This window comes from Penaeus monodon, chromosome 13 (assembly GCF_015228065.2).
Source record: "Penaeus monodon isolate SGIC_2016 chromosome 13, NSTDA_Pmon_1, whole genome shotgun sequence".
Taxonomy (NCBI): domain Eukaryota; kingdom Metazoa; phylum Arthropoda; class Malacostraca; order Decapoda; family Penaeidae; genus Penaeus; species Penaeus monodon.
Window position 1 is genome coordinate 4659708 of NC_051398.1, and position 10000 is coordinate 4669707.

The 10000-nt window shown below is 40.8% G+C and overlaps 1 protein-coding gene across 1 annotated transcript in view; it reads left to right on the forward strand.

Moving 5' to 3' along the window:
- Window positions 1-10000, forward strand: part of LOC119580053 (collagen alpha-1(XV) chain-like) — a 149576-nt gene that overhangs the window by 74005 nt on the left and 65571 nt on the right. The window lies entirely within an intron of this gene.

Below are 10000 nucleotides of genomic sequence, written 5' to 3' on the forward strand. Positions count from 1 at the left end.
GTTGTATGTACAGTTATATTTATATTTATATTTATATTTATAAATATATAAACACATATGTATATATATAATTAATGTATTATATGTATATAATATATGATATATATATATTTATATATATGTATGTATATATATATTATATATAGTGTATGTATGTATGTATCTATATCTATATCGATCTATCTATATATATATGCATATATGCATCTATACATATAAACAGGCACGGTTGTGAGCGTTTGTGTGTGTACAATATGTGCATTACTCGGACACGCATCTGCGTATCTCTAAGTTCAGACCCATCCGCCTGAGATCGAGGCGCAGACGATAAATAAATCCCAAAGTTAAATGCAAAAATAAGCGTTCGTGGAGCGTGAATCACCCGCGAAGAAGACAAAGAGGCCCTTTTAATAAACAGCTTATTTGCGGGTTATCGCAGATTCATTGGACGTGAGCTCGCGCCAAGCTAATTATTAATATTCAGGCTAGAGAGTTATTGGGTGATCTTATCGTCTGTTACTGACCGATGCGAGAGGCCCTCCGCCGGTTCTGGCTGTGTCTCTTTTTCTTTCTCACATTCTCTGTCTGTTTCTCTCTCTCTCTCTCTCTCTCTCTCTCTCTCTCCTTTCCTTCTCTCTGTCTCTCTGTCTTTGCCTCTGTCTCTCCTTTCCTTCTCTCTCTCCTTCCTTCTCTCTCTCTCTCTCTCTCTCTCTCTCTCTCTCTCTCTCTCTCTCTCTCTCTCTCTCTCTCTCTCTCTCTCTCTCTTTCCTCTCTCTCTCTCTCTCTCTCTCTCTCTCTCTCTCGCGTATTTGTTTATTTTTAGGCAATTTGCCTCTACATTTTTCCTTTTCGATTTTCGAGCTTTTACAATTTCTTTTTCATCGTGAACTGCCTCGTCCTGTCAATCACCGGCCCCCTTAAAACTTTCCTCCCTCCGTCTCTCCCTTCTCCCTCTCTTCCCCTTCCCCTCCTCTTCCCTTCCTCCCTTCCCATTCTCCCTCTCTTCCCTTCCCCCATTCCCCACCCCCACCCTTTTTCAGTCCTCCCTTCCTCCCTCCCTCCCTCCCCTCCTTCCTTCCCTCCCATCCCCTCCCACCCTACCCATTTCCCCCTTTCCCAAGTCCCTCCACCTGGCCACAATCAGTCACTATGTCTCTCCGGACTGACTGTGAAAAGGGGCGACGGCTTCCATTCAACAGTGTAGAGGCCTAAGCACAGGGGGCCGAGGCGACGGGCCTGTGGGGGTGCTGAACCGTAACTCATGACGGGGATAAAAGATGAGGGAGTGAGGGAGGGGTTGGGAAAAGGGGGGAGGGAAGGGGAGGGGAAGGGAGGGAAGGGGAAGGGGAGGGGAGGGGAAGGGAGGGAAGGGGAAGGGGAGGGGAAAGGTAGGGCTGAGATGAGTGGGCGATGTGTGTGTGTGTGTTGGGAGTGTGTATTGTGTATTGTGTACAAGTGTGTGTGTGAGTATTGTGTGTGTGTGTCTTGCTCGTGACCGGGCGTGAGGCTGATGTATGGATAAATCAAAGGTCACTTGGCATTCATTAAAGTTAGTGTCGCTTGAATACTTCATATTTTTATTATATATATACACATTTATATATTTAATATATGTGTTAAAGATATTATGTATTAAAGTGCTTATATTTATATATGTATATATATAAACACATATATAATCATGTATATATATATATATATTTATATATATATATAATATATATATTATATATATTCATATATGTATATATGCACACACACACATACACACACATACACATACACACCTACACCCACACCCACACCCACCCACCCACCACACACATATATGTATATATCACACACAAACACACATATATATCTGCGTAGAAGTGTATTTCCTGAAGAGGCCATGCCTGCAGAGATACAAAGAATTCAGCATCAAGCATTTAATTCATCTCCATATACAGCAATGACGTGAGGGAGAATTAGAAAAAACAAGAAAAGATTAATGACTCCCTCAAGTGAATCATGAAGAAAGGTCAAGAAATATCGCGCTTATACCCATAAATTTCAACTGTTATTGAATATCCATTCCTAATGTCATTGCTATCGAGGATTTGCGCAAGTTGGGCCGATATGACGACATCTGCAGAAGAAGAGGAAGGTAGGGAAGGAGGGAGGGAAGGAGGGAGGGAGAGAGGGAAGGAGGGAGGGAGGGAGGGAAGGGAAAAAGGAAAGGAGAGAAGAGAGGAGAGAGGAGAGAAGAGAAGAGAAGAGAAGAGAAGAGAAGAGAAGAGAAGAGAAGGGAAGGGAAGGGTAGGGTAAGAAGGAGAGAGAGAGGGCAGGAGGGGAATGAAGAACAAGAAAAGGAAAAGAAAAGGAGAAGAGGTCAAAGAAGAGAGGAAGACAGAGAGATATGGAGAGAGAAAGAGAAAAAAAATAGAAAATAGAAAAGAGAAAGGTAGAGAGAGAAGAAACAAGAGAAAAAAAAAGAAAAATAGAAGGGACAGAAACAGAATGACAGAAAGGCAAAGGAGGAAAAGTAATGGAAGGGGGAGAGAAGAGGGACAGAAAGAGGGGGAGGGGGAGGGGGAACGGCAGGCGCCCAGGTCCCTCAACTTAATTTATGGTCTTTTCGGTTTACGGAAAATTAACAAGTTGTCAGACGTTCAATTTGGTCAGCCATTGAGACGTAAGGATCGCGTTAAAATATCACGTTGGCGCTTGAATCGAGGTCAAAGGACTTTTTTGTGTCGGTGTTTGTAAGCAGAGGACTTAATAGATACGGTTAGATTAGGCCATATTTGTGTGTGTGTATGTGTGTATACAATGCATATTTACACACGCACACACACACTCGCACACACACACACACACACACACACACACACACACACACACACACACACACACACACACACACACACACACACTTATATATATATATATATATGTGCGCGTGTGTGTATCAACTCTTCTTCCCCCGTGTGTGCGATTGTGCATGTGTATACAATACGCTCATTCATATTCACCTTCGGACGTCCATGCTTGAATGAAACTAAGCAGATGTTGCAGTTCCGTGTGTAGACAGACTTCATGACGAGATTGTGTGTGTGAGAGAGGGTGAGGGAGAGGGGGAGGGTAAGGGTGAGAGGGAGAAGGTGAGGGAGAGAGGGTGAGGGACAGGGAGAGAGGGAGAGGGTGAGAGGGGGAGGGTGAGGCTGAGGGTGAGGGAGAGGGTGAGAGTGAGTGAGAGTGAGAGAGAGAGACCGAGAGAGCGAGAGAAAGGGAGAGAGAGAGAGACCGAGAGAGCGAAAGGGAGAAACAGCCACAGAGGCAGAGAACCGAGAAAACGAAAACAGAAAACGGAAAACAGAAAACCAAAAGCGACAGAGACAGACAGACGGACAAACAGACAGTCATCGAGAGAAAGAGAGAGAGAGAAAGAACCACCCCATCTTCGGTTTATTTTCCCTGTCACCCGCGAAATTCGCCGGGCGGAAGGACCACTTACCTCCGTCCTAAATATCGCGACAACTGACGTAGGCCCCGCCGGTATCTCATCAACCTGGGGGGATGAGGGGTGGGGTGGGGGTGGAAGGGGTGGGGGTGTTAGGGTGGTGGGGTGAAAGGGGTGGAGGGGTGGTGGTGGGGGTGGGGAGGTGGGGGGGAAGGAGCTAAGTGGCGCTTCAGATTAAAGCACGAAGGGTTAGTGTTAGCTTCGGTCTCTCCCTCTACACTTAAAAAGAGTTATTTTTCGTTCTTTTGGGTTACTATTTTCTGTCTTTTTTCTTTCTTTATTTTTTTTGTATGTTTTTGGATTGTGTTGTTTCTCACACTTGTTCAGTCTTTGCTTCTTTCCATTCTCCCTGTTTTTCTGTTTTGTATTCTCCTTCCCTTTTCTATATTTGTCTGTTTTAGTGTCTATCTTTATCTCGCTCTTTCTCTCACTCCCTCTCGCTCTCTTACTCTTCCCACCCTCTCTCCCTCTTCTTTCCTTTCCCTCCGAGTCTCTCTCTCTCTCTCTCTCTCTCTCTCTCTCTCTCTCTCTCTCTCTCTCTCTCTCTCTCTCTCTCTTAACCCCCATCTCTCTCATCCCCATCTTCGAAAACCATTCCCTCTCGCACCCTCCCTTACCCTCTCTCCCCCCTGCCCTCCCTCCCTCCCCCCCCTCACCATGCCCGCCCTTCCTCATCCCCCCCCCCCCCCCCGGCTCCGTCTATGGCTTTCCGTGAAATGGACAAGCAGCTCATAAATACTGCGACTCTCGTGGGAGATTTGGCGCTCGTTATCTCGACAGTGGCACTCGTGAGCGAGAGATCTGCGGTCTGAGAAGAAACCGACAAAAGTCTTCTAAACCGGAACTATTTTTGGTAGTTTGAGGAATTTCCCCTTTTCGTTCTTTTTTCTTTCTTTTTTTCTTTTTCTTTTTCTTTTTTTTTGCTTTTTCAAGTGGGGCTCTTGTGTGGATTTATAAATACGGGTCGGGGTGGAAAATGGCGGGAAAAAGGGATGGGAGATGTAAACAAATTCTTGTTCCTGATGAGATTTCCGTGAAAGAGAGTAAGAGAAAACGCCGCCGATTGCCTCTTTTTTCTATATTTGTTGATATCATTGTATAAAAAAATAATCAACGCATAGATCATCAAGCTATCTACAATCACTCAACTTCATATCCAACAACCATTCGCTTCAGAAAAAAAAAAAAGCAGCGGGGGTATCCTTGCAACGGCCACACGAGCGCCCCTCATGGCTTAAGGACTCCCGAATATTTGTTTTGTAAACAGCGCGCGTGGTTGAGTCTTTGGATCTCGCTCGCCAGGTGAACATGAGCCGGCCTGAGAGCGAGCGAAGGCGGCGTATTAGAACCTGCGCCTCGACCTTCCGCCATTTTAAATCGGTCGAGGAAGGTAGGGCGCGACGCTTGGCGATTTCGTTTTTTTGCTTTTTCGTCTTTTAATTTCTTTTTCTCGCGTTATGTTATGTGTGTGTGTGTGTGTGTTTTTTTTAATATGATATGAGGAAAGGAGGTGTATATTGATTATAATGAATTAAAGTGACATTTTAGTCAATCAAGAAGGTATTTCCAGGGATAGCAACGATAAAAAAAGGTCAATAGAGTACAATGAAAAAAAAAAAAAAAAAAAATCCCCCCTTCTAAAAAAAAGAAAAAAAATCTGATCAATAAATTATCAATAAAAGTGTATTTACATCAATAGCCCCTTCCCCCCTCCCCCAAAAAAAATCTGACCAATAAAATACAAGAAAGAATAGATATTTCCACCCAATACCAAAGAGACAGAAGACATAAAACAAGAGAGAGAAAGAAAGAGAAACAGAGAGAAAGAGAAAGAGAGAGAACGAGGAAAAATACCTCGTCAGGGCCACAGGCGCTAATCACTTGCACACACTCTGCACACACACACACACACAGACGCCAAACGACAATGCAAAAATAAAAATGGTGGAAGTCTCTAAATCGCGATATTTGATTAGGTTAGCTCGCCAAATATTATGGTTAGCGTGGTGCCATCTCGGGAATAAATAGTGGGAGGGAGGGAGCTAGCCCGCACGCTAACCAAGGTGAGAATGAAGGATGTAGGATGTACGCGGAAGGATGTAGGATGTAGTATGAAGGATGAAGGATGTGGGATGTTATACGTATGTAGTTGTAGATGTGGACAGATAGACTGATACTGTGCAAGCGTGTATATATTTATGGACACGTGCATATGTAAACAGACGAATGTAGGAATGGATCTATGTAGATAGAGAAATGAATTGATGGATAGATTTTGGATACATTAATGAATATGTATACGTAAATTACATATAGAGGGAGAGATAGGTTGAAAGATTAATAGAGAGATACGTATGAACACACACACACACATTCTATATATATATGCGTATATATATATATATATATATATATATATATATATATATATATATATATATATATATATAATATATGTATATATATGTATATATATGCATGTATATATACATATATATACATATATAAGTATATATATATGTATATATATGTATATATATACATACACACACGTACACACACAAACACACACACACACAACACACACACACACACACACACACACACACACACACACACACACACACACACACACACACACACACACACACACACACACACACACACAAATATAAATATAAATATATATATATAAATATATATATATATATATATATATATATATATATATATATATATATATATATACACATACATACATACACACCCATATCGTCAAAGGAGATACACAGTTCGACAGATATAGACAGACGGACGGATTCCCCGCTCCAAAGGGGCCGTAAGAAGGACGTAGGGTTGAGTTATGACTTGTCGAAGTACCAGCAAGGTGCCTCCCGCGCATATGTAAATAACCTGAGGACTAATTAATACAGATGAGAAGCCCGTGTTCTACAAGGCGCCGACGGCATGCCAAAGCTAGGCATGCACGGAACGGAAGAAAAAAGGAAAAGAAAAAAAAGAGGAAAAAAAAAAATATATAGGAAAAGGGGTGGCGGATGGGAGAGGGAGGGAAGGAGGGGGAGAGGGAGGATAGGGAGAAGGAGAGTGAGAGAGAGAGAGAGAGAGAGAGAGAGAGAGAGAGAGAGAGAGAGAGAGAGAGAGAGAGAGAGAGAGAGAGAGAGAGAATCAGAGAAAGAAAAAGAGACATTCAATCAATTAGACGCAAACAGCGACAAAAAAAATACCCAAGACATACTTTCAAGCATAACAAACCTTTATGCCAATCCTGACGAAGAACAAACTAAAATCTGGTGAAAATTTCATCCGAGAGATCAAGAAACAAAACTCATGTTATTCAGATGACGAACCCAGCCGTCGGTCGGTCGGTCGGTCGGTCGGTCGGCCGGCCCCTGTCGGTCGGCTGGTCGTCGGTCGTGGGCCAAACAGCGCACGTTCTATCCTCACAGCTCATGTTAACTTTGCGCACCTGAGGAGGATGAGGAGGTCGTGAGGCTACGCGGAATGCTGAGGACAAGGGGCTTAGCCTATGTTATTTCCTTGCGGTGGCAGCTACTCCTTATGTGTGTCTCTGGGGGTGTTTGTTGTTAAGCGTACGTTATATATATATATATATATATATATATATATATATATATATATATATATATATATATATATATATATATTTGCACATATGTATGTATGTATATTGTGGCTGTTATTATTATTGATGTTGATAGTGTTAGTATTACTGTCAACATTATTGCTGTCATTTGTGATATCACAATTATTATTATTATGATCCGTATAATGATTATAAATTAATAATTATTGTTATTGTAACTACTTTTCCTGCTACTCCATTAATATCATTATCATTTATTTATTTTATTTACTATTTATATTCTTTTAATTACTTCCAGACTTTATTTGTGCCTATATTAGTACCGATAGGTAATCATTTCCGATTTTATAAAATTTTATTTTTACATCAGCAATTGTAATGATATTCGAAAAGTTCATAAAATTACCATCATTGTCAACACCGTCGCCAACTTTTTTCTTTCTTTTTTCTTTTTTAATATGAACAAGGAATCATTCATGTCACAATCCCCGCTTGAACATGTGTATCCTACAAGATCTAATACGCTCATTGTTTCCTTAAAATTGCTGGTGTAAATTAACCGAAACCTTTGTTCTTACTTTGGCGTTCTACCAACTTGTGTTTGGATGATGTATTTTTATTGCATTATAAGATTGGCGAAGAAGTAATGGGTATATGTGATTGACGTTTTGGATTCGTGTGTCTCTCTCTGCTAAGTATCTAGAAAAAAGAATTAGTGATATGTATTAATTGCTCTAGGCTAACCAGGGGGGGGGGTAAATAATATTTACAAAAAACAGACTTTATTGTAGAATACAAAAAAAGGGAGGGAAGGATGGAGACAGAGATAAAGAGATTGAAAGAAACGCAGAAAATGATAATAAAAAGAGAAAGAAAAAGATAGAATATGAGAGAGAAAAACAAAACAAAACACATTGCCAATAGTACCAACGCTACAAAAGTATATAATCTTCGACATCATCGTCTGTAGCCTGTGGACGGTACAAGCTTACAAGCTACCCTATCGACTCGACCACGTTTCAACGGTGAGAGGGTGATGCAGCAACAATACAAGTGGTGTTGTGGCGTCTGGTTGTAGTGTGAAGACTTGTTCTGTTCTGTCTTTTCTCTCTTTCTTCCTTGGTGATGACGGGCGAAGGAGGTGGTTAAATAGGGATTGTGTGAGAGTGAGAGAAACTGATTTTTTTTTTTTTTATGGTAATGAAGGATGAGGATGTTGCGGTAGTAAATGCTTCGTTACTTGTTGATTGCCATTATAATGTTGCTATTGAAATTGATAATAAGAATGATAACATCAGTAATAACGATAAAGGCATTTATATTATCTTAAACAACAGTACACACACACACACACACACACACACACACACACACACACACACACACACACACACACACACACACACGCATGCACACACGCACGCACACACACTCATGGTCCGCTGAACATAACCGAATGTCCTGATGTCATTCCTCGTATTATTAGTATTGCAGACAAGTGCACCGCCATGCAACATCCCCTCCTCTTGATGAATGCAAAATGCCAACCCAACGTGCACTGAAAGATACCCACGGAAACACCTGATGCACAGAAGACTTGGCAAGGCAGATGAGATGACTTTGAAAATTATATAATATATATATATATGTGTGTGTGTGTGTGAATGTATGTGGGTGTGTTATTGTGTATTGTAATTCATTTATCTATTGGTTTTATTTTTTTAAATTATCATTATTATTATCATCGTCGTCATCATCATCATCATCATCATCATCATCATCATCATCACCACCACCACCATCATCATCTTCATCATCATCATCATCATCATCATCATCATCATCATCATTTATTAATTTCTATTGTGGCTGTTGATGGTTGTTATTATTAGTATTATTAATGATATTATTCTTGATAGAATTGATAATAGGGATGGCAAAATGATATTACTACTACTATTAATGATAATAATAATATCGATATTAGTAATGATAGTGAGAATGCTGATAATGCTATTCACTAATATTATTGTTTTAATGATAACAATAATGATGTGATGATGATGATAATGATGATTTTAATGATAATTATAATTATTATCAACTACTTTTAGTATAATGAAAATGATGATTGTTATCGTTGCTTTAGTAATATAGATAGACTAGATGTAAATAGAAATACACACATATATATAGGCACACACATGCACATATATCCGGGTATGACACCAATCGTGTGACATCAAGAGCATCGCATTACCTTCCCATTAGTCTGGCTCCGTGTCTCGTAATGAATTAATTCGTCAGCAACGCTTAGGTAAACACCCCCTGTCAGCCAGCAAGGTCATTCGTCGTAAGGAGAAAAGCTGTGGAAGTAGTTATAATGTGTAGTGTTCTCCCTCCATCGGGCTGACTACCCTCGCCCCCTCTCGTATTTGGTCTGTCGCTCTGTGAAAACATCGTCAGCCGCTGGACAAATTGGCGAGGTGTGTCAGTCCAAGGCTCAACCCTCTCTCCCTCCTCCCTCAAACGTCAGCCGAGTTACCCCGATTCCTGACAACAAGATCTACGAGGGAAGCTGACGGGGCTGATGGCCGTCGCTCTGTCAGTCGATGCCACGACACAGGGCGTTTGCTGAGAACACTTCGGGGTGTCGCCTTACTGCCTGCGCCGGGAGGGAGCGGGGGGGAGGGGGGTTATTTGTGTGTATGTTGGTATATGTAATATATGTGTGCGTTATACATACAAACAGACACGGATATATACGTTTATATATATATATATATATATATATATATATATATATATATATATATATATATATATTACATATACAATTACACAAACATATATATAATATATAGATAAACACA